This window comes from Capricornis sumatraensis, chromosome 10 (assembly GCF_032405125.1).
Source record: "Capricornis sumatraensis isolate serow.1 chromosome 10, serow.2, whole genome shotgun sequence".
NCBI lineage: Eukaryota > Metazoa > Chordata > Mammalia > Artiodactyla > Bovidae > Capricornis > Capricornis sumatraensis.
This window is the reverse complement of record NC_091078.1, coordinates 61,219,735-61,242,299: the sequence shown is the minus strand read 5'-3', so window position 1 is coordinate 61,242,299 and position 22,565 is coordinate 61,219,735.

Sequence of the window (22,565 nt, the reverse complement as noted above, 5' to 3'; positions counted from 1 at the left end):
TGGTCCACGAGAACTGGTTGGTAAATGTTCAGGAATTTTGTGAGCGGGTTGTCAAACACAACCATTATAAAATTAAGTGATGCAAATTTACAATTAAATGATATTAAAAACAAAGGTAATATTCAAAATCATCACTTCCCAATTATCCTACTGTTTCCCTATTCTCTCCGCTTTGAGGATATTTATGTTTATAGTGTCTGAGAGATGGCAATGCTATAAAAGAGCGAGCTGCTGCCACTCTCCTGTGCGCAGCCATGTCACCTTGGTAGCTTGACATCAGCCGTGAGTGGAATGTTTACAACATGGGAATCAGCAAAGGTTACAGATCAGAGCTGTGGTTTTTCTAAAATGGGGGAGAAACTGAATATGAGTGTGTTATGACAGAAGTGGGAGTGTGATACACACTTATCCCTCAGAATCATACCTGGGCTTTTTTCCTTTAAGTGGTGATGGATGGTGTGCATACTCAGTCGTGCCTGACTCTTTGAGACCCCATGGATTGTAGCCCACCAGGCTCCTCTGTCCATGGAGTTTCCAGGAAAAATATTCCTGGAAAAAATTTCCTGCTCCAGGGGATCTTCCTGACCCAGGGATTAAACCTGCATCTCTTGCACCTCCTGCATTAGCAGGCGATTCTCTACCACTGGCGCCACTTGAAGCAGTGAAAGTGTGTTAGTCACTCAGTCCTGGCTGACTCTTTGCGCCCCATGGACTGTAGCCTGCCAGGCTCCTCTGTTCATGGGATTCTCCAGGCAAGAATACTGGAGTAGGTTGCCATTACCTTCTCCAGGGGATCTTCCTGACTCAGGGATCGAACCCGGGTCTCCTGCATTGCAGGCAGATTCTTTACCATTTGAGCCACCAGGGAAGTGATGAAAGGAAGAGTTAAAACTATTTCCAGATGACACGATCCTCTATGACACAGAACCTCCAGATAAAAACTATTAGAACTAATAAATGAATTCAGCAAGGTAGCAGGATATGATTAATCTACAGAAATCTGTTGCATATCTTTGCACTAATAAAATCATTCTATTCGCCCCTCCCTCCCTTGTTTCATTGCTGTCACTCATCACACTTATATATAAGCATACAAAAGCATATATATGTACATAAGACAATTATACATCAGCAAATACATGGTTGCTTTATTTTGAGCAAATTTATCTGTGAGATTAAGGAATATAAAAGTTCTTAATTTTACCTTTATTCTTTCTTTGATGGTTTTTCTTACTATATGTTGATCCAAGTTTCCGACCTCTATTATTTTCCTTCTTAGAAAAAAATGTCTTTTAGCATTTTCTTACAAGGCAGATCTACTGACAACACCTTCAATTTCTGTTTGTCTGAGAAAGTCTTTATTTCTCCTTTACTTTTGAAAAAGAACTTCACAAGGTATAGAATTCCAGGTTGGTAACTTCTTTCTCTCAGCACTTTAAATACTTCACTGTCTTCTTGCTTGCAAGGTGCTTGAGAAGTTGGATATAATTTTTACCTTTGTTCTTCCATAGGTAAAGTTCTTTTCTTTTTTCTCCTTTGGCTTCTTTCAGGTTTTTTTCTTTTTTTAATCTTTCTCTTTATACTTTAAAAATGATATGCCTAGATATAACTTTTTTTTTTTAAAGGGTGGGTGGATTTACTCTTGTTATTCTACAAGCTTCCTGGATCTGTGGTTTGATGTCTGAGATTATTTTGGAAAATTCCCAGCCATCATTTCTTCAAGTATTTTTTGTTCTTTTCTCTTCTCCCCCTGGCATTCCTATTACCATATTGCAATTTTGTAGTTGTGTCACAGTCCTCAGATACTGTTCTGTTTTTGTTCCTTTCGCTTTTTTGGTTATTGAGATAACCTCTATTTCTTTCTTTATCCATGTCCAATCTAATAAAAAGCCCATCAAAGTCATTCTTTACTTCTGTTTATTTTTTAGCCCTAGCACTTCTCTCGGAGAAGGCAATGGCACCCCACTACAGTACTCTTGCCTGGAAAATCCCATGGATGGAGGAGCCTGGTAGGCTGCAGTCCATGGGGTCGCGAAGAGTTGGACACGACTGAGCAACTTCCCTTTCACTTTTCACTTTCATGCATTGGAGAAGGCAATGGCAACCCACTCCAGTGTTCTTACCTGGAGAATCCCAGGGATGGGGGCGCCTGGTGGGCTGCCGTCTATGGGGTCACACAGAGTCGGACATGACTGAAGCGACTTAGCAGCAGCAGCAGGATGGAATGGTGACTTTGAAACTCCTTACATATGAAACTGACACCCTAAAATTCCTGCATATTTAGAGAGAGAATTTCTGATAAACATTGTGTTCAGGGGTTTGCCTACAAAAATGATTTGCTGGTATCTGAATCCCTATTGTTCCCTAGCCCCTGTAGCTTGCTGAGTCTTTACTCATGGCTGCCTGAGCCCTGCCTCTTCCGCTTCGTCCTCACTGGCAGCTACCCGGCTGGTGTGCCTCCTTTTCCCCTAGAAGTGGAGGCAGGATCTCGGAGGAAGGTGTGATGAGTGGGGACAAATGGCTACCCCTGTCCTTTGAATGGGTAAGGTCAGCTTCCCTCTCAGACTGTGAATGGGGTGACAATGTGCTGCCCCTGCCCAGTGCTGAATTCATTCTGTTACCTGCAGGTGGTTAGGGGCAGCAGGGACAGGAAGATGAGATGTACAGCCAGGCAGGCGCCTGAGCACAACTGAGCCAAGGCAGGAGGCTGCTAGCTCTCCGCAGGAGTCCGTGGTCTAGGAGCTCTCCCTTATCAAGACGCATGTGCAAACCCCCACGACTCACCTTCAAAAACCAAGACAATCATTAAAGATGAGAAGGCTCCGACTGCATCTTGCTGCGCTGAAAAACAAAAGCAGCCTGGCAATATTACCTGAAATGCAAAGCTGGCCTCCCCCAGCCCCCAGATGTGGCCTCTGTCTCTCCAAGGACTGTCTTTGCTGTCCAAAGACTTGTTTGTCTTGCAAAGGGCTCCACAACAAAGAACGCCTGGCAGCGTCCACGTGTGGCCCAAATGGCCAGGCTTTTATACCCCTGGCTGGCTCAGGTGCCGCATGTGCTGGGGTCCCACCTGGGGTGAAGCAGATGTGAAGATGCTCACAGCTCACACCACAGCTGGACAAGCTCTATCCCAACAAGGCTCCAGACAGCTCAGCTCGTAGAGAGGGAGGGGGAGGGGGAGGGCTGAAGCTCTCAGCAGGGCTTTGCCTTCCCAAGCTGACAACGGTGTGAACGTTCCCTTCACCACTTCCAGCTGTGTGGCCCGAGCACAATGACACAGCAGCAAATACACTGCCAGTATTATGCTGAGCAAATTCATCTGTTAGATCAATTAAGAAAATTCCAAGCTTTTCTTTTAACCTCTACTTATTCTTTGATGCTATTCCTTTATGTCAATCTGAGTCTCTGATCTGTATTATTTTCCTTCTTAGAGAAGAAACGTCTTTTAGCTTTATCTTGCGAGGCAGATCTGACAACAAACACCCTCCATTTTCATTTGTCTGAGAAAGTCTTGATTTCTCTTTCACTTTTGAAAAATAAGTTTCACAAAGCACAGAATTCTAGGTTAGTGGGTTCTTTCTCTCAACACTTTAAATACTTCACTCCACTCCAGGTCTTCCTGCTTCTGTGGTTTTTGAGAAGCTGGATGTAAATTCTTACCTTTGTTCTTCCATAGGTCAAGTGCTTTATCCCTCACACTAAGCCTCTGGATTCCTTTTTCATAAAACCAAGTGTCCAGTTTCCCAAATCCCAGGATCAAGGCCTTTTAAGAGAACAATTGATCAAGTGCCCTCCCTCAGTGGCTCCCTAGTCCCCAAATTAACCCTTGATGACATCCTAGAACTTCCAAGTGTGTTAGTTTCCTGTTGCTGCTGTGTCAGTTCAGGTCAGTTCAGTCGCTCAGTCATGTCCGACTCTTTGCAACCCCATGAATCGCAGCACGCCAGGCCTCCCTGTCCATCACCAACTCCCAGAGTTCACTCAGACTCACGTCCATCGAGTTGGTGATGCCATCCAGCTATCTCATCCTCTGTCGTCCCCTTCTCCTCCTGCCCCCAATCCCTCCCAGCATCAGTATTTTCCAACGAGTCAACTCTTCACACGAGGTGGCCAAAGTACTGGAGTTTCAGCTTTAGCATCATTCCTTCCAAAGAAGTCCCAGGGCTGATCTCCTTCAGAATGGACTGGTTGGATCTCCTTGCAGTCCAAGGGACTCTTAAGAGTCTTCTCCAACACCACAGTTCAAAAGCATCAATTCTTTGGCGCTCAGCTTTCTCACAGTCCAACTCTCGCATCCATACATGACCACATGAAAAACCATAGCCTTGACTAGATGGACCTATGTTGGCGAAGTAACGTCTCTGCTTTTGAATATGCTATTCTAGGTTGGTCATAACTTTCCTTCCAAGGAGTAAGCATCTTTTAATTTCATGGCTGCAGTCACCATCTGTAGTGATTTTGGAGCCCCAAAAAATAGTCTGACACTGTTTCCACTGTTTCCCCATCTGTTTCCTATGAAGTGATGGGACCAGATGCCGTGATCTTTGTTTTCTGAATGGTGAGCTTTAAGCCAACTTTTTCACTCTCCTCTTTCACTTTCAACAAGAGGCTTTTTAGTTCCTCTTCACTTTCTGCCATAAGGGTGGTGTCATCTGCATATCTGAGGTGATTGATATTTCTCCCGGAAATCTTGATTCCAGCTTGTGCTTCTTCCAGCCCAGCATTTCTCATGATGTACTCTGCATATAAGTTAAATAAGCAGGGTGACAATATACAGCCTTGACGTACTTCTTTTCCTATTTGGAACCAGTCTGTTGTTCCATGTCCTGTTCTAACTGTTGCTTCCTGACCTGCATATAGGTTTCTCAAGAGGCAGGTCAGGTGGTCTGGTATTCCCATCTCTTTCAGAATTTTCCACAGTTTATTGTGATCCACACAGTCAAAGGCTTTGGCCTTAGATGTTTTTCTGGAATTCTCTTGCTTTTTCGATGATCCAGCTGTGTGGATGACCACAAAGTTAGTGGCTTGAAACAACACACAGATTCACTATCTTCTAGGTTTGGAGTTCTGAAGTCCAAAACAAATCTCTCTGGATCAAGATCAAGGTTTCCATAAGGCCAAGCTCCTTCCTGGAGGTTCAAGGGGAGGATTCATTTCCTCACCTTTCCAGTGTCTTGGAGCTGCTGCTCTCCTTGGCTCGTGCCCCATCCTCCACCTTCAAAGTGAGCAACGCTCAGTTGAGGCTCCCTTACGTCACTGTGATGTAGACTTGCTTGCCTCCCTCTTCCACATTTAAAGACCTCAGTAATGACACTGGGCCCACCTGGCTCATCCAGGCGACTTTCCCTTTGTTAAGGTGAGCTGATTAGCAATTTAATTCCGTCTGCCACTCAGTTCCCCCAACTTCATAACAGTTCCTGCACAGACTGCATAAATGATGACACAGCCTTTTCAATAATGATTTTTTTAAAATTTATTTTATTGAAGTATAGTTGACTTACAATGTGTTAATTTCTGCTATTGCAAAGTGACTCAAGTATTCGTATACATACATTCTTTCAACTTTTTATTTTATTTTGGAGTATAGTTGATTAACAATGTTGTGATAGTTTCAGGTGTACAACAATGTGATTCAGTTATACATGTATCTATTCTTTTTCAAATTATTTCCCCATTTAGGTTGTTACAGAATACCCCTTGTTGGTTATCCGCTTTAAAATAGCACTGTGTACAAATTGATCCCAAACTCCCTAACTATCCCTCCTTCCCACCCTTCCCCATTGGTAACCATAAGTTCCTTCTCTAAGTCTGTGAATCTGATTCTGCTTTGTCTTTCTCTGAGACATGACCATCTTCAGGGGAGTCACTGCTCTCTATCACACAGGCCAAGGTCAGAATGCCTTTCCCAGGGTAATCTCCACATGATGCATCCAGAGGGGACTTTCAAAAATAAGTCAGTTTGCGTGCGTGCATGCTCAGTCACTTCAATTGTGTCGACTCTTTGCAACCCTATGCACCATAGCCCGCCAGGCTCCTCTGTCCATGAAATTCTCCAGGCAAGAATATTGGAGCAGGTTGCCATGCCCTCCTCCGGGGATCTTCCCTACCCAGGGATCGAAACAGAATCTCTTATGTCTCCTGCATTGGCAGGAGGGTTCTTTACCATCAGTGGCACCTAAGGTGCTAGTAAGTAAAGCACCCAGCAGACACACAATAACACCCCCAGCTCCTCACTATCCTCCCCATGTCTACCTCCTCAACCACTGCAGTTCCCAAAAGATGAAACGTGGGGAAACACTTCTCAGTCAGCATGGGAAAGATGAAAAAGGCAAGCTAGAAAAACAGGCTGTGATGGGAGGAGTGGTCTAGAGATGCTCCCCAGCCTCCTACTCTCCAGCCCGAAGGGACCACAGCTCACACCCTGGATGCCTCTGGTACCGAGATAGAGGCTGTTCTGCAGCGAAGGCTGCAGCCCATGGGGCATAGAGAGAGAGCATCCAGGGGCCCTGAGGGGGTGGGGTGCCCTTTGAGGGACAGTCCCAGGGTCACAGCAGGGACGCACCTGGCAGGCAGAGGCTGCCTAGAAAGGCTTTAGGGCAGGGGCAGTCCTGAGCCCCCTGCTGTACCGGATGCACAAATAAGTGAAGTTCATAGCTAGGATTTTGACAGTTGCTTCTCTCACATGATACAAAAGCAGCGAACCAACAGACCTGAGTGTGGCAGGAGCGGGTGCGGCAGAGAGAATAAACTGGAGGGGGTGGAGGCATAAGGAGGGAGTTCAAATGTGTCCATCATATTTATTTCCTTAGAAACAGAAGAATCTGAACGGGGCAAAATGCTAACATGTGTTGAATCTCAGAGTGGGTTATATTATTCTGTCATTCTTTCTGTGTTTAAAATATTTTTAAAGGGATAGAAAAATGGAGAAAGAACGGCTGATGTGAATTCATAAAGGAATTCATAAAGGAATCACATGAGCCCTCCACCACACACATACACACACACACACACACACACTAGTTTCAGCATACGCTAATAGCCCTTTCCTCGCTCCCTTTCCGCCCATCATTAAAATAATTTTCCCTGTATGTACAATTTATATAATCACGGTAAGTAGTCATAGGGCTTTTTAAAAATTCAATGGGTTTTCTTATCAATTTAATTATTTCAGCACATTGTTCAAGTTAATTAACTTTTACTGAGTTGACTGACTGTTATACTCCAAGAAAGGTTTTTAGGCTCAACAAAAAAAGATTTGTAGAAGTTCACATAAAATAGCTTTGTTTATTACTAAAATTGGAGTCTTTGGAATATTTATCTGTATTTTCCAATCTCCTTACCAGCTACTACCCAGAAATAACATTTTTTTAATGTGGACCATTTTTAACAATCTTTATTGCACTCGTTATAATAAAACTCATTGCTTGTTTTATGTTTTGTTTTTTTGACCATGAGACATGTGGGATCTTTGCTCTCCAACCAGGGATTGAACCCACACCCTCTGTATGGGAAGGCGGAGTCTTAACCACTGGACTGTTAGGGAAGCCCCTTCTAAAATTTTGTGTTTCCTTTTGACTGCTATTTTTTTAAGTGCAGGTGAAAATATGTGAATTACACAAAGTTGTGTTCTTTGTTCCCCTTAAGACTGCATCATATTGAAAGAGAAACCAACACAGTATTGTAAGGCAATTATCCTTCAATTAAAAATTAAATTTTTTTAAAAACTGCACCATAAGCATTTTATCCTATGATCAAAAACTCAAAGTGTAATTTTAGTGGATCCTCCACATTCTTTTTAAAATTTTTTGGCCACACAGCACGAGCAGAATCTTAGTTCCCTGAATAGGGATCAAACCCTTGCCTTAGAGTCTTAGACACTGGACTCTCAGGGAAGTCCTCCACATTCATTTTAATGGATACCATGAGTTGTTTAAGCAACCATTCCTTGCTAGCATTTTGCATATTCTGGCACTTCCCTATAACTAGAGTGCGAGACAAACATGTTTGGGTGTGAGCCTTTGACCCCAACTGGAGGTACCCGGTGAAAGGGCACACAAGTGTTTAATGTTCTTGACAAAGAATATTAAAGCTGCCAAACTGCTTTCCACAAAGGATGTGACAGTGTGATGTGGTCACCAGAGACAGTCTTTGCTGCAGCCAGCTCGGCAAGAATCTAGGAAACCTATCTCAGGGGCTTACTCTGCTTTTCTTTCAAATTGTTAGTGAACTTGAAAATTTTTCAACAACTGTTTTGAGCATTTTTATGTCTCCTCTTGTCTATCTACAGTCTTCGTCTGGAGTTCTGAGGTCTGTGTGGTCTCCCTGTCATTGGTGCGAGCCCTTTATCTGCTAAAGACAGCACGCGTGTGTGCGTGCTCAGTCACTCAGTCCTATCCGACTCTTTGCGACCCCATGGACTGTAGCCCCCCAGGCTCCTCTGTCCATGAGATTTCCCAGGCAAGAATACTGGGGTGAGTTGCCAGGTCCTCCTCCAGGGGCCGCAAGAGACAGCATCCCTTTGTCTAACTTTGAAGACCATCTGCTCCAGTTCACCATTTGCTTCTGCCCCAGGTAAGCAGATCTTGGCTGTGAGTCTTGGATTTGTCTGTCTCTCCAGGTTTTGAAATGGCTGCTTGCCCTGTGACCTCAGTCCTGTGATAAGTCCAAGAAAAGCCCTTGACTTACAATTTTTTTCAGCTTTTTCTTAAGAATGAGAGTAACGACTTCTAAGTTCTTTATGTGTCAGAGCTGAAACCAGGAGAGATTTTTCTGGAGCTTTTACATTCTGAATTCAATTACTCTAGTGGTTCAAGGACTATTCAACCATTAAAGAAGTTGAATTTGTAATTTAAAAGCTCCTCCAAAAGCCAAAAGATCTCCAAGCTTCTGGGTTTCACTGGAGGAGTCCACCCAAACTGAAGAGTCCTACAACTTTAACAGAATGTTCTGCCTGGATGATTTTCTAGATTGAATCCTCTTTCCATCAGCACAAATTTTCATCTTTAATTTATAATGTATTTCTAGTTTGTGTGTCTAGTTACATATGTATGTCTTCAGTATTGAACACTAGACTATGGGCAGTTCTTCTGACTTTGTATATTTACTACTCATATTCACTCTGCATATTTTAGCATATTTTCTTATTCTTCCATCAGAAGCTTTAATTCCCTTTCTTTTCTCTGTAGACACATGACTTTACCGATGGAATCTCAAACATGTTCAAATGGAAGTGAACAATCCCTGGTACCAACTGTCTTTATAATGGCCAACATGGCTCCTTTGGATATTCCCCAGCATCAATTAAAAACAAAAGAAAACCATCACTACCACCACCACTACCATCAAAGCAGCAGGATAACTCTTTTTTTGACAGGCAAGTAGGATTTATTGGTGGGCACGAGTGAGGAGTGGACAGAACCAAGGCTCTCAGGAGTGCAGGGCCCACCGGATGCCCAGGAGGCCATGATTAGGGATGTATTTGACCCCACAGCCATCTGAGACGAGCTGCTTTTAAGTCACCGTGTTTCCAAATTCATCCGCATTAAACTTAGTAAATCCTCACTTGGAGAGGTGGATCTTCTGGTGGGCAGGGAACTTGAACTTGGCCCTGTGGGGGGCCTCAATCACATGCTCCTCGTTCTGCAGGTTGGTGTAGATGGACGTTACAACTTGGCCAATGTGGACTCTGGCCGCTGCCCTGGGGCTTTCTAAGGGCACCGCACATACCTGTCTGGAGTGTAGACAGAGGACAGCATGCCTCTGGGCATGGAGGCATGAGTGTGCAGTGGAAAGGGCTGTCTCCAACGTCCCTTAGGGCAACCTGTATGGGCGACAGGCTGCTGTTTGCACACTGAGTGCATAACTCTTAATTACTTTCCTGCTTGCCATACTTATGCCATTCAAGGGCTGGTTTCCCTAACTTCCTGTCTGAGGCTGTGGAGAATGTAGCTGGTGAGGGTGAGGGTGAAGTCGCTCAGTCGTGTCCAGCTCTTTGCGACCCCATGGACTGTAGCCTACCAGCCTTCTCCGTCCATGGGATTCTCCAGGCAAGAGTACTGGAGTGGGTTACCATTTCCTTCTCCAGGGGATCTTCCCGACCCAGGGATCAAACCCAGGTCTCCAACATTGGAGGCAGACGCTTTAACCTCTGAGCCACCAGGGAAGCCCCAATGTAGCTGGTACCAGGATTTAAACATTGCACTGGGGGCTCTTAGAAGCAGGAACCATGTCCTGACCAGGAGCTCCTGTTCTCCATCTTCTGGACGATGGCACAGGCAGGCAAAAGAGCAGGAGTGGTCAGGGAATGTGGGAAGTTTGGGGCAGTCATTTCAGCTCTGTTCTCAGGCCAGGAAGACTCTCTGGAGGTCGCCTAGGCCAGGTTTCCCAAACCAGGCTGGATGTCTAAAGAACCCAGGAAACTTGTCAAATATGGATTTTTGGCCTCCATGCCCAAAGGACCTGATTCACTAGGCAGAGCCTTAGAATTTCTAACAAGAACCCAAGGTTGTTCTGCTATACTACCAGTATTGGAACCCTTCAATCCAGTGTTTGTCTGCCTCCAGGAAGCAGCTCCAGAGAAGGTGATGGCACCCCACTCCAGTACTCTTGCCTGGAAAATCCCATGGACAGAGGAGCCTGGAAGGCTGCAGTCCATGGGGTTGCCAAGAGTCGGACACAACTGAGGGACTTCACTGACTTCACTTTCATGCATTAGAGAAGGAAATGGCAACCTACTCCAGTGTTCTTGCCTGGAGAATCCCAGGGACAGGGGAGCCTGGTGGGCTGCCGTCTATGGGGTCGCAGAGTTGGGCACGACTGAAGCGACTTAGCAGCAGCAGCAGGAAGCAGCTCACCTGTGTGAGTCTCAGAACCCGTGTGAGGGCTTTTCTCTCTGGAGATATTTTTTTCAGAAAACTAATTTCAATCACTCCTTCCTGGTGTTAGTCATATTTTTCCTGAGCAACCCATTCAGTCCCCACATAAATAATCAGCTCTGAAGCAGGACGCTCATGGGGACTTGAGTCAAACCATGAGAAGTTTCTGTTGAATCTCTGGGTGGGTCTTGTGAAGGCTGTTGTCACAGAACAGATTCCCAGCTCCACAGCTGAGACTAGAATTTTTAAAAGCAGCTGGTGGAGATGCTGCTGTTTTCACCAGAGTGAGGCCTGTGTGTGTCTCTGGTAGGTGATACCCACGGTCCTGCCAAGAAGGCAAGACACTCAAAAAGCAGTGGCCTGCCCTGTCTCCTACCAGGATGTCCCTTGCTCTAACGTCTCCCTTTCTGGCTCCAACTTCATTTCTCCAGCTTTGACTCATTTAGCTTCCAACTCCCGAGCACAACACCCACGTCCCAGCATTTGCTGGGCAAATTCCCCTGTCCAGAGCAGAACTCTGGTGATTGTCTTTGCCAACAGCTCAGACCTTGTCAGACAAATGAGTTTTCTGTCTTTCTTATCCAGCCCTGATCAAACTTGCTCAAAGCGGCACCTGTTTCAATCTCTCTCTTGCACTTTGTCCTGCTCTTGATCTGCTGGAGCAGCTGCTGCCAAGTGTGCCCAAAGGTAACCTCAGCTTTACTGCACAACTGTGTGCCCAGCTGTCCCAGGAGGCCAGGGATGAAGTTCCAGGAAAGTGAGAAGAACTATGACCTTCTTGGTCCTTTCTGAGATGTGTGATTCTGCCTCAGGAGGGGTGTGTGGCTGCCCATTTCCATGGTGTGGCACAGCTGGACAGGCCCCACGAAGCAGGGAGGCCAAATTCCATGAGACCAGCTCACTGGGTGGGTCTGACTTCCTCATACTCTGGGAAGTAAGACATTGCGTGATGCTGAGAACCTGATATTTTTCAAATTGCATTACCTTTCGACAAGAGAGTATATTCTTCTATCCCCACTTTCCTCTCCAAGGAAGAGGAAATCTGTCACTCCCACTCGACTAAGGAATAGGGTGATGTCTAGGGCCCTAGCACTCAGACATTCTCAGGGTACGACAGTCTAGATTGGAAGGTTTGCTTTTTAAACAATCTTACCCTCAAGTCTATCGTGTACAGTTGTGCAGTCTGAGCACTGCACAACTTCATGGGATGCTCTTTACACAATCTGAGGTGAATGAGGCAATGAATGCCCTGCTAACCCTAATCCTTACATCTATCTCGCCCTGACCCCTCCTGATCTATGTCATGTGCTTCTAAATCAGGGGTTAGCAAACTATGGCCCACAGAGGCCTTATAAGTTTTACTAGGAAGGTGTTTTGGTGTTTTAGTTTGTTTCCTCACTTTTTGTTTTGGCCACACCACACAGCTTGCAGGATCTTAGTTCCCTAACCAGGGCCAGAACCTGGGGAATGCTCCAAGTCCTAACCACTGGACCACCAGGGAATTCCCCTCTCAACTCTTTTTTTAAATTAATTTTTCATTTTTCCAGAAAGAGCTCATAGATGGTAAGTTTTTTCCGTGTCCAGGGAATCATCATGATCTTGCAAACCCAGGGAGCCACCTGGGACTCTGCATTCAGAAGAGCCCCGCACTTGGTTTAATGGTCTGCTGCTGTCATCTTCAAAGTCTTCGTATTTTTTAGTACGGGGCCCCACGTTTTCATTTTGCTCTGAGTCCCACAAATTATACATCCAGTCCAGTCCGGAGTTTTACACGCTCAAGAACACTGTTACTTTGTTCTCACATTTACTTTGTTCTCAGTAAACTGAGCATAGAATTTTAGGTTCAGCATCAATTTTCTTCTGAAGTGCGTAGACAGTTCCCATTTTCAAGATGAGCAATCAGATGCTAGTCTGTTTGTTGAAACTTCACGTGTTATGTCTCCTTGAGGAAACGTATAGGATTTTCTCTTTATACTTAGCCAAGGATCCCTGGCATCTGTAAGAGGCTGAAATTTCACTAGGTGATGGCCATGTGTGTCTCTTCCCCCAATACTGCTTCTTGCCACCTGAGGGCACCTCAAACCAATTTACTTTTAAAAAAACAGAAAGAAAAAAAAAAACTATTTTCTATTCTCTATTTTTAAAAAGTTTAAAGCTCCTCTTTCTGAAATGTTTATTAGATGGAAGATGAAAGCGAAAGTGTTAGTCACTCAGTTGAGTCCAACTCTCTGTGACCCCATGGACTGCAGCCCACCAGGCTCCTCTGTCCATGGGATTCTCTAGGCAAGAACACTGGGGTGGGTTGCCATTTCCTTCTTCAGATCTTTCCCACTCAGGGATTGAACCTGGGTCTCCCACATTGTAGGCAACTTTACCAACTGAGCCATCAAGGAAGTTTAGGTGGAAGACAGACCTGGGAAATCCAATACTCGTAGCCCTCATCACTTATTTTCCCCTATTTTCTATCTCTTTGTCAGATTTCCTTAACTTTTACTTCTAGATTACATCTCCAGGCAAGGGTTTTCCCATCAGCCAACAGTGGTCCTCAGAAGAAAGGTGAACCAGTTGATAGCCAAAGCCAGTAGACGCTGACCCTCCAAAAGCCATGTGTGCAGGGCACCAGGCATGTCTGCTGTAACAAGTTAAATGTCTCAAAGCTCCTAGCACATTATTAGTGTTCCATAAATGTTAGTTCTCATGAAGGATGAATAGTATTTAAACACCAGCTTCTTAGCACCAACTTCTGTTTTTTTTTCCCACTCAATTTTATTTTGCATACCTCTTTTTTATGCCACCTCCTGCTTCAGCTTTCCTGACCCCACTAGGCCAGATGCAGTCTCTCTCTCTTTGGAACAATCCAACATGTTTACCTTAAAGTATAGTTAACAAAAGTACACAACAATAATGAGGAGCAGAAACAGACTCCCAAAGAGCTTATGACCTAGTAGGCGAGAGTGTACACCTTGCTCAATTTCCTGACTGGGGTCTCTGTTAGCATTGAATTTGGCCTGAACTGTTACAACATTTGTTGGCGCACCTTCCAACACAGAGAAACTTGTAATCATTCTGAAAATATCTCTGTACTTCTGGCTCATGGGAGAGGGAAGTTTCGTGAGATTTAGATCAAAACTTAGCTAGACGACCAAATTACCTTTATGGTGTCTGTACTTTTCTATAAAGATCCTGCTCACTCAAACATACAGCAGGACAAATCCACACATTATTTGTAATAGGTGGCAACAATATGCAGAAGGAAGTCCAAATTAAAACAAAACAAAAGCTCTAAAGGGAATGAGACTATTTTGCTACCAATGTCCTGGCTGACCACTCTTTAGCTATATGATCTTGGGCAAGTCACTTAACTTCTCAGAGCTTCATTTTACTCCTTGGCAAAATGGGGATGGTTTATGGAGACACCTTTCAAATGTACCTGGTTCCATCCTCCACATTCTCCATATATACTTCCACATCCACCTGTTGTCCATAGGGGGAAATCCAAAATTTTGTGAGGTACCCAGAACTGATAAGTTAGGATGAGATAAGGTATTTTTGATGACCATCTTTCCATTCCTCAAACCCACCAGATTCCCAATTGTATATTCTCTGCCAAGCTCATCACAGGGTCACCGCTGTTGAACATTCTTTTAACTGCTAGTTTACAGGGAGGGGACCTACTGCTTTTCCGTAAGAGTGGATCTCTTGGGAGCTCCATCCAAGTCCATGATGGTTTGAGTTGTAATAAAAAGATAAAAAGCTTATGTTTAAAATGAAGCTATTCTTTGCTGCTCCTTGCTGCTCAGTCTCTCTTCCAGCAAACAGATTAGGAATCAGGAAACCCTGGCTTTTACAAGGAATTCTGAGCCACACATCAGATTATAAACAGCAGGTTGGAAGTGTGGTAAGAATGCCAGTTGCTTGAATGCTGAGGATGGGTTTATCTTCGGACACCCAGGGCTTTACGTGCAAGTCTTGGTGATATCCGTTTTGAGCCCTCAGGCCTCATTCCTCTTCCTTGCGTCTCATATCTCTAACAGTGGTGGCTGCTCAATAGCTATGTGTGTGACACCTGCACTAATGGCTGGCTCCTGTCCTCACAGGCCAAAGATGAAGGGTGAGCTGGATGTCAGCTCCAATTCACAGGTCACAGGACTGTGAGTCATAGAATTCCATGTGATATTAACTTAAAAATTCCATTATAATAGTAAACAAACCCCTTAGTAGAGCCAGCTTATTGTTTTCAGATTCCTTCTTTATCAGCATTAGGGACTGGAGCTATGGAGGGAATGTATCAAGAGCATCACTTCCTAGGGTTGTTATGGGTTAGGTTTAGGGAGTTGTGAATCGTGTTCATCAGCCATGCAGAAGTTTAAAAGCATTCATCCCTCAAGATTTGTGCTTTCAGACTAAAAAGATGTCACTAATCTTATTCTACAGTTGGTGCCATGGGGTTTTGAGCAATGCAGAATACTGGGGTACTTTACTATCTGAAGTTGTCAGAACCTTCCTGATTTCTGAGAATTTGGCATTTCTCAAAAATATAAGCATTTTGGTTTTTCTGGCTTGGTAGAAATGTATAGCCCTATGGCTATTAGATGACAAGGAGTCAGCATGGCTCCAACAGTAAGAATGAGAAATGTGATTCTAGGGAGGGCCAAGGCTACAAGCTCTGTAGCCACTGGTGGGCATGGTAAGCAAGGCATGTGAGGCCCACAAAAGCTAAAGATAGAAAGGTTTAGAAGGAAGCTGCTTTAGGGAGATGACATAGAAATGACACTTTCCAGATGGGGTACTGACTGCAAACTATATTTGGTTTTCATCTCAGCTAGGTTTGGGGCCAAATTCTCTAAAAGCAGTGCAAATCCCACACCACTTTTCCTGCGCTGGCTAATTCTTGTTGACCTTTCTGCAGTAAAGTGAACTCTCCATAGACTAACTACGGAAACAAGATGCAAGTGTGTCTTGCAGTGATGGAAGCCTCTCCCTAGCCAGGTCCCACGCTTGTACAAAAGGAATGCTAGACAACAATGATCTCAAAGTCTGATCCAAGAGCTTTGTTTCTAGGACAGCTGGGGAAGATCCGACTGGAGACCAATCCACCCATCTGTAACCACTATAAACTGAACAAGGCCAAGAAACAGCTCCCTGAAGGCACCAGAGAAGAAACACAGGCAGGCAGAGTCAGGAAGGGACTTGATACTTGGAATGGAGAGAGAGCATGTTCACAACTCTTAGCCTGAGGAACTCTGAAACAACCCAGGACTCTGGTAGACAACTAGCAGTCTTTCTGGCTTCAAGAGCCAGAAAGCAGAGTATAGGGCAAACATTGTTGTTGCTCAGTCACTAGGTCGTGTCTGACTCTTTGTGACCCCATGGACTGCAGCACACCAGGCTTCCCTGACCTTCACCAACTCCTGGAGTTTGCTCAAATTCATGTCCATTGAGTCAGTGACACCATCCAACCAACTCATCCTCTGTCGTACCCTTCTCCTCCTGCCTTCAATCTTTCCCAGCATCAGGGTCCTTTCTAATGAACTGGCTCTTCCCATCAGGTGGCCAAAGTACTGGAGCTTCAGCTTCAGCATCAGTTCTTGCAATGAATATTCAGAGTTGATTTCCTTTAGGATGGATTGGTTTGATCCTCTTGCAGTCAAGGGACTTTCAGGAGTCTTCACTAACACCACAGTTTGAAAGCATCAATTATTCAGCGCTCAGCTTTCTTTATGGTCCAATTCTCACATCTGTATATGACTACTTGAAAAACCATAGCTTTGACTATACAAACCTTTGTTGGAAACCATGGTCACTGCAAAATGATGGGGAATTCTGTAAAGGGGAGAGCCAGAGAAGGGAGCCTTAAAGTCTGTATATAATTTCTGTCCAAGCTTCCAGCTGGTTGCCAGGTCCAGATTATAGCTAAGGATGTAACAATTGAACTGAGATTTCAGCTGTCACCAGGAGAGAATGTTTGTAGAGGTCTGAATCCAATCAAACAATAAACCAAACAAAAAAATCAACCCTCCTATGTCAGACGTGTTGGGGGTGGGGTGTTAAAATGTAGATTCCCAGGCCCACCCACAGATCAACAGCATCAGAATCTCCTGGGCGGAAAGCCTCAACTCCGTGCTTGTAACAAGCATCCTCAATGATTCAAGCATAGAGCTTCAGCCTCGCTGTTTCTAGAGCTGACGCAGTCTGCACCCCATGCTCAGATGTTTGCTGAAAAGACTGCACCTGAAGATGCAATATCTGTCTGCCAAGAGAAATGTGTCAGCTACCCACATTTTTGGTGCTGGCCACATGAAGCTGCGAAGTCATGGGGAGACACAGAGGAGATGCTTCCCTCCTTCAGATCATCACTAAAGACCTTCATGGTCTGTCCCATCACACAGGGACAGGACAGCTGCCCCTCAGAAGTCTCCCACGAGGTCTCCCACCTCCACCAGCTTTTCCTCTTTGATCCCACCCACCCCATGGAAAGCAGCATGTTCAAGACTTGAATAGATGTTAGTTAAAGATGTGTTGGGGTTTCCATAAGTCAGCAGAAATATAGCAAGCTGGTTGGCACAGGAAGGTGAAATACCATTCATTCTTGTCTGGCGTCTTGGTCACAATATTTAATCGCTTCCACTGCTGTAACTTCCAGCTATAAAAACATTCACATATAAAAACTAGGCTATAGCTCATAAGGAACACAACAAACACAGCAGTAATGTTTGTAATGCACCTATCCCCTTGTCCTGGTCATTGTGACTAATACATCTAATTTTACCAAGGAGGACATGGGCCAGTCATTCAGCTTTTCAAACCCGTCTCCACAAGTGTCCCAAGTCATACAATGCAACAAACCTGATTTAGAAATCTCAGCTCTCACATCTGCCAGCTAAGCAACACTTCTCTCAAAATGGATGCACTGTTCAATAAGGAAAAAGGCCTAGGTTAATTTAGATTTTCAGACAATTAACTAACATGTCATGAAAACTGTCTATGCCTTAAGTGAGTATATATAAATTTATTTAAAGGATTAAAATAGTTGGTGGAATAAAATTCTTTACCCATTTATTTAGTAAACTACTTTGATAAGAATGTTTTTCAGGGATTTCCCTGATGGTTCTGTGGCTAAAACTCTGTGCTCCCCATGCAAGGGGCCCAAGTTCAATCCCTTGTCAGGGAACTAGGTCACACACACCACAACTAAAGACTGAAGATCCTGATTGCCATAACTAAGAACCAGAGCAGCCAAAATAAATAAATAAATGAATTTATTTTGGAGTGTTTTTCAATTTTAAATCTGGGGGCTCATCAAGTAACCCTAAAGCCAGACTCTAGCCAAAAAAGACATTCTAACCAGTTCTAAGTATAATATTAAACATTTTTTCCTAGAGAGTTTTTAGAGGAAGTAACAGGAGAAATAGGGGGTACATGTGAGATGGGGAAGAGACAGAAATAGAGGGAGAGCTTCATATACAGGGAGACAGACATTCTAATTCAAGTGCCCCTTTCAACATGTTTATGCAAAAGACAGCAAAGGGGGCAGTTTCATGTTGGGGCTATGTTTCTATTAATACCTAAAGGCCAACAAAGGCCTGTTACAACTTCATAGTCGAATTTTCAACAATTAAATGACTGAGACTGACAGCTTTTCATACTCTGAACACCTGGCCCTCTCCCTACACTCTGGGTCTCACATCCACACCGAACACCGAGCCAGTAGGCCCCTTCAGTTATCTTCCTACCTGCTTTGTGTGTAAACAAGATGTCTTTCTATATTTTACAAGCTTTTTATTAAAACACAAGGAAGGCACAAGGATTCAAAACTTACAAAAACATGTATGACAAGGAACTGTCCCCTTCAAAGCTAACTATTATTAACTCATCAAAAAGTCTATATATATATATGAGTACATGGTAAGTATGCTCTGCATATATATGAGTGTATATGTACCCTAGGGCTTCCCAGGTGGAGACAGTGGTAAAGAACCCTACCAATGCAAGAGATGCAGGAGACATGAGTTCAATCCCTGGATTGGGAAGATTCCCTGGAGGAGGGCATGGAAACCCATTCCAGTATTCTTGCCTGGAAAATTCCATGGATAGAGGAACCTGGCAGACTATAGTCCATATGATCACAAAGAGTTGGACACGATTGAAGCAACTTAGCATGGACTCATATGCATATGTTTATATATATATATATATGAAATGCTATTCTGAATTTTGGGGGGTTTTCCTTTGGGTTTTTTCATTAAAGATATTTTAGAAATTTTTCATATTGTCACTTTATAGGTAGATCTACCTCATATATTTTATTTATTCCAACTTATAAACGAGTTGAACATGAGTAAGTTACTGCAAATTATAGAACATGAGTAAGTTTTGATACATGTATGTATTGAGATCTACCTCATTTTTATGACTATATAAATACTCCAGTGTGGAACTAAATCAGTCATACATTCAGTTTCAGATTTTTCACACTGTAAAGTTGCAATGAACAGCTGATAGCTGTCTCTGCACACTGGTGTTGGTGTATTTGTGGGACCAGACACTGGAAACAAAACTGCTTCATCAAGTGGTATGCGGCATATATCATTTTATGGTATATTTGGTTGGCCAAAAAAATTGTTCGGGGTTTTCTATGCCAGCCTACAGAAAAACCGAATGAACTTTTTGGCCAACCCAATATTGTAAGTTATTTTTCAAAGGGTGATTACCTATTACAGTCTCCCCAGTAGTATGTGAGAGTCCCTAGCTGCCCTGCGCTTTGCTAATACATCACCCTAACCATCCTTTTCTGCATCATCATACCCCTCCTCTGTAGAGTTAATCATAAGGTTTCCTCCTCCGGATATTACTCCTTTTTTTCTGCTCTTTCTTTACTCCTAAAAACAAAGTTGTCTATACTGGCAACTTCCAATCTACTCCATTCTTCCATTCTCTTTTGTTCTGTAAATTTCTATTATGGAAATTGTCAACTATGCATAAAAGTAAAGAAAATAGAATAATAAACTCTTAAATACATAAGCCCTTATGTATCTGTCCCTCAGCTTCAACATAACATGCTGCTGATTTTCTCTACTTCCTGCTCCTTGCCTTTTTCTTTCTGGAATATTTTCAGGTAAATTCCAGTTATAAATTTAACCACAAATACTTAATATGTACCTCTAACAAATAACAGCTTAAAAAAATACAACAGCACCTAGTCACTATACCTATTTCACCCCATGAAATATCATCTGATATCCAATTGTCCTAAATTTTTCTTTGATTCCCAAAATGTCTTAAGTTGGTTCTGTGCAAATCAGGATCCAAACAAGTCCTTTAAGTTTCTTCAAACTTTTAAGTTCTACCACCACCATCTTTGTTTTATGCCTTCAATGTGCTGAAGAAAGTGGATTATTTCCATATTCTGGATTAAGCCTGTTGTTTAACATGGTCCTCAGTATCCCGTGCTTTCACAAATTGACCCTCAGATGTAAAAGGCTTGCTCAGATTGTGGTTCAACTTTGTTTTGGACAATTCCTCATGCCTGGTGTTGGGTTCTTGCTATTGCAACAGGTCAGAGGCATGCAACTTCTGACTGTTCCTTTTTTAGTAACACTAAATGTTGATCACTGGGTTCAGATGTTATCAACCTGAGCCATCTTTATTGGCATTCCCCATAAATTTTTTACCAAATACTTTCAGCAGCATAAATCCATTATTTCACTACAGGTGACAAAAGGGTGATTTCCTAACCCTGTCAAATCTCTGGCATTTGATTATGAGCCTTCAGTGAAAAACTTTCTCTTATCAAGTTAATCTGATATACAACAAAGTCAGGATAAATACTTCATTTTTCCAGTCAACAATTTTGAAAATACTAAGTTGGTGCACTAGTAGTCTCCAGAGATGACTAATGCATTATTATGACCTCACAAATTCTTATAGATTCATGTCAACTGTTTTTTTTCTTTTTTTTTTTTTTTTTGATGTTCAAATTGTTCCATCTTTGGCCAATGGAAGCTCCTTATAGCTGGCTCCTGGGTCCTTTTGACATCACCTTACTCTTACTGCTTCCTTGCTTTCAGATACAAGATAGTCCAACCTCATCTTAAATCTTCCCTGCCCCTTTTAATGGGACAGTTTGGGTGCTAGGGTATGCCTTGCTCCTGGATTCTGATTGCTACCAGACCTTCTCAATGGGTAAAGCTATGCAATATGCATTTCTTAGGAAGATAAAAATAGATCACTGTTTTTTGCTGGTATTTTCAGTGAAAAATACAATTCCGGTTTTTACTTTATTTTATTCTTGTATCTCTTCCTCTCTTGTACAAAAACCTTGGCTCTTAATTCCTTCGACATAATATTTGCTTTATCACATGTAAATACACAGTTTTAGAATAACAATACCAATATCATTGCTGAAAATTAAAAATACTAAATGCAGTTCTGTAGTTCTTCAGTTTATAGGATATATTCCATCAGAAAAGTGCAAACAAAATGCTAGGCTTTGTAATTGCTTGAACTAATTCTTCTATGCGTGGTTACACAACCAACTTCATAGATAGTTAAGTTTTAGCTGGTTTTTTTTTTTTTTTTTTTTTGGTCTCCACGAGGCTTGCGGGTCTTCATTCTCTGACCAGGGATCAAACCCAGGTCCACAGCAGTGAAAGCACCAGGTCCTAACCACTGGACTGTCAGGAAATTCCCTAAGTTCATTTTAAGAGTTGATTTTTTTAAATGACAGAAAACACTGACTGGGTTCCAAAGTAAAAAGTATAAAACAAGATACCGATCTAGGTGCCACCTCTGGCCAGCTCCCTACCCCTTACCACCACACCCCCACACGCCCCTACACACCCCACCAAGAGAACTGATTTCTTAGCTACTAGTGTAACTAATCCTACCACTGCCTTTTTTAAAAAAATAGAAGCAAATACATGTTTATTTTTTCATTTGTCTCCTCCTTTCTTACACAATCAGGTAACACAATCTCCTGCTCTTCATTTTCACTTCCTCTTCTCTGAAAATGACTCCAGGATAGCATTTTTGCGGGGAGGGAAGGGGCAGAAGTTCAAGACTGTTTGTATTTTCAGAGCCTGCAACAATTGGTTAGCAATGCTAGCAAAGTCAGTACAACCTGAAGGCCAACTCACCACCCTTTTCAGGCATTCAACAGCAGAATCCTTACAAATAAGACTAGAGACCAACTGATGAGTCTCCAGTGGGGGTGGGGGGAAGGGTGGGTGGTTCTGAAGCTTTCTCCCTCTTCCTCCTAAAGATGCTCCTCATTTTTTAAAAAAACAGCTGTGCACTATTCCACTGTGTGAATCCGCCATGTTTCTTCCATCAATCCCCTCTAGATGGACATTTGGGTGGCTTCCACTCTTCAGCTGTTATAAATAGCACTGTCATGAAGATCTTTACTTGTATACCGACTCATATTTTTACCAGTACACCTCAGACAGATACTTAGAGGTGAGACTGTAAGGTTGAAGGATAAACATATTTAATTTTGAGAGTTTTTAACAAATTCCACCCACAGGAATCGGTACTGTTTGGAGTGCCTGTTTCCTCACTGTCTCACTAACAGAGTGCACTGTATAACTTGGACTTTTTCCAATTCAACAGGGAAGAAAGGTTATCTTGGTGGTTTTAATTTGCATTTCTCTTTTTATGTTTAAGAGCTATTTATCTGCATTTTATTTTCTG